Consider the following 3,971-nt stretch of genomic DNA (forward strand, 5'->3'; position numbering starts at 1 on the left):
TGCCTCTGCCCTGCTCAAGTGTGTGCTGTGAGCGCGGCTCTGACTGCCTGCGCACAGGTAAAGGGGTACAAAGTAGTGCTCCTATGTCTGTACACTAACAGGAACCCCGGGCCTGGGCCACATATAAGCATAATGTGTTGTTGGGCCAGGCCCAGGACGGTGCGCGGGCAGGCGGGGCCGATTTTACCGCGGTAACTTTTTCGCCCGCTGCGCTTACCCATGATCCGTGTTGAATGCATGACATGGGGATCGTGTGTGGGGGTGACCGAAGCATGCTTGCGTCATCTTGCGGTGAACAGTAAAGAGGCAGCTTGCGTGTCCCTTCGAGACCGCAGGGCCACTGCTCATTTACTTTCTCCGCCCGGGAACTGCCGTTCCATGCGTCCCACTACGCCCGCCCCTTGCGCCACATACGCCACATGAACGTCATGGGGCGGGTGATAGGCGCGTTGAATTTGGGAAGACGCGCGCGCGTGGGTCAATACCCACGCGCCTTCAATTGGGCGAGGAGGGCAGTCAACGGCCTTGCCCGCTGCCATCTTAACGAGCTGGATTGGCTGAGAGGGGCGGCCGAGCCCTGACCCCGCCCCTTTATAAGGAGGGGAGCGGGAGGGATGGTGCTGGGGAACGTAGCAATAATTCAAAATTTTCTACGCATCACCAAGATCGATCTATGGAGATTCTAGCAACAAGAGAGAGAGAGAGAGGATGAGCATCTTCATACCTTTGAAGATCGCTAAGCGGAAGCGTCACTAGAACGCGGATGAGGGAGTCGTACTCGCGGCGATTCAAATCGCGGAAGATCCGATCAAATGCCGAACAGACGGCGCCTCCGTGTTCAACACACGTACAGCCCGGGGACGTCTCCTCCTTCTTGATACAACAAGGGGAGAGGAGAAGTTGAGGGAGAGCTCCGGCAGCACGACGACATGGTGGTGGAGCTTGCAGTTCTCCGGCAGGGCTTCGCCAAGCACTATGGAGGAAGAGGTGGAGTTGGAGAGGGGGAGGGCTGCGCCAGGGGAAGGGTATGGCAGCCCTCCCACCCCCCACTATTTATAGGGTGAAGGGGAGAGGGGGCCGCCCCCCTTAGATCTCATCTAGGGGGGGGGGGGCAAGGGGGGAGCTTGCCCCCCAAGTTGGTGGGAGGCGCCCCCACCCCCTAGGATTTTCAACCCTAGGGGCCTTGGGCCCGGGGGGGGGGGGCACACCAGCCCACTAGGGGGCTGGTTCCCACCCTTCTTCAGCCCATTTAGTCCCCCGTGGCAGGTGGACCCACCCGGTGGACCCCCGGACACCTTTCGGTGGTCCCGGTACAATACCGGTAACCCCCGAAATTATTCCGGTGACCGAAACTGGACTTCCCATATATAAATCTTTACCTTCGGCCCATTCCGAAACTCCTCGCTACGTCCGGGATCTCATCCGGGACTCCTAACAACATTCGGTAACCGCATACTAATTCCCATAACAACTCTAGCGTCACCGAACATTAAGTGTGTAGACCCTACAGGTTCGGGAATCATGCAGACATGACCGAGATAGCTCTCCGGCCAATAACCAAAATCGGGATCTGGATACCCATGTTGGCTCCCACATGTTCCACGATGATCTCATCAGATGAACCACGATGTCGAGGATTCAATCAATCCCGTATACAATTCCCTTTGTCAATTGGTACATTACTTGCCCAAGATTCGTTCATCAGTATCCCAATACCTCGTTCAATCTCATTACCGACAAGTCACTTTACTCGTTCCGTAATGCATGATCCCGTGACTAACTACTTAGTCATATTGAGCTCATTATGATGATGCATTACCGAGTGGGCCCAGAGATACCTCTCCGTCATACGGAGTGACAAATCCCAGTCTCGATTCGTGCCAACCCAACAGACACTTTCGGAGATACCTGTAGTGTACCTTTATAGCCACCCAGTTGCGTTGTGACGTTTGGTACACCCAAAGCATTCCTACGGTATCCGGGAGTTGCACAATCTCATGGTCCAAGGAAATGATACTTGACAATAGAAAAGCTTTTAGCAAACGAACTACACGATCTTGTGCTATGCTTAGGATTGGGTCTTGTCCATCACATCATTCTCCTAATGATGTGATCCCATTATCAACGACATCTAATGTCCATGGTCATGAAACCACGACCATCTATTGATCAACGAGCTAGTCAACTAGAGGCTCACTAGGGACATGTTGTGGTCTATGTATTCACACATGTATTACGGTTTTTGGTTAATACATTTATAGCATGAACAATAGACAATTATCATGAACAAGGAAATATAATAATAACCATTTTATTATTGCCTCTAGGGCATATTTCCAACAGTCTCCCACTTGCACTAGAGTCAATAATCTAGTTACATTGTGATGAATCGAACACCCATAGAGTTTTGGTGTTGATCATGTTTTGCTCGTGGAAGAAGTTTAGTCAATGGATCTGCGACATTCAGATCCGTATGTACTTTAAAAATATCTATGTCTCCATCTTGAACATTTTCACGAATGGAGTTAAAGCGATTCTTGATATGCCTGGTCTTCTTGTGAAACCTGGGCTCCTTGGGATGGGCAATAGCACGAGTGTTGTCACAGAAGAGAGTCATCGGGCCCGACGCATTGAGAATAACTCCTAGGTCGGTAATGAACTCCTTCACCCATATTGCTTCATGTGCTGCCTCCGAGGCTGCCATGTACTCCGATTCACATGTAGATCCCGCCACGACGCTTTGCTTGCAGCTGCACTAGCTGACCGCCCCACCATTCAAAATATTCACGTATCCGGTTTGTGACTTGGAGTCATCCAGATCCGTGTCGAAGCTAGCATCGATGTAACCCTTTACAACCAGCTGTTCGTCACCTCCATAAACGATAAACATATCCTTAATCCTTTTCAGGTACTTCAAGATATTCTTGACCGCTGTCCAGTGTTCCATGCCGGGATTACTTTGGTACCTCCCTACCAAAATTACGTCAAGGTTTACATTAGGTCTGGTACACAACATGGCATACATAATAGACCCTATGGCTGAGGCATAGGGGATGACACTCATCTTTTCTCTATCTTCTGCCATGGTCGGGCTTTGGGCCATGCTCAATCTCACCCCTTGCAAAACAGGCAAGAACCCCTTGTTGGACTGATCCATATTGAACTTCTTCAATATCTTATCAAGGTATGTGCTTTGTGAAAGACCTATGAGACGTCTCGATCTATCTCTATAGATCTTGATGCCTAATATGTAAGCAGCTTCTCCAAGGTCCTTAATTGAAAAACATTTATTCAAGTATGCCTGTATGCTTTCCAAAAGTTCTATATCATTTCCCACCAATAGTATGTCATCCACATATAATATGAGAAATGCTACAGAGCTCCCACTCACTTTCTTGTAAACGCAGGCTTCTCCATAAGTCTGCATAAACCCAAACGCTTTGATCATTTCATCAAAGCGTATGTTCCAACTCCGAGATACTTGCACCAGCCCATAGATGGAGCGCTGGAGCTTGCATACCTTGTTAGCATTCTTAGGATCGACAAAACCTTCCGGATGCATCATATACAATTCTTCCTTAAGGAAACCATTAAGGAATGCCGTTTTGACGTCCATCTGCCATATTTCATAATCATAAAATGCGGCAATTGCTAACATGATTCGGATGGACTTGAGCTTCGCTACGGGTGAGAAGGTCTCATCGTAGTCAACCCCTTGAACTTGTCGATAACCCTTAGCGACAAGCCGAGCTTTATAGATGGTCACATTACCATCCGCGTCAGTCTTCTTCTTAAAGATCCATTTATTTTTTATGGCTCGATGATCATCGAGCAAGTCTGTCAAAGTCCATACTTTGTTTTCATACATGGATCCTATCTCGGATTTCATGGCTTCAAGCCATTTGTTGGAATCTGGGCCCGCCATCTCTTCTTCATAGTTTGAAGGTTCACCGTTGTCTAACAACATGATT

Source organism: Triticum aestivum, chromosome 1B (assembly GCF_018294505.1).
Source record: "Triticum aestivum cultivar Chinese Spring chromosome 1B, IWGSC CS RefSeq v2.1, whole genome shotgun sequence".
Classification (NCBI taxonomy): Eukaryota; Viridiplantae; Streptophyta; class Magnoliopsida; order Poales; family Poaceae; genus Triticum; species Triticum aestivum.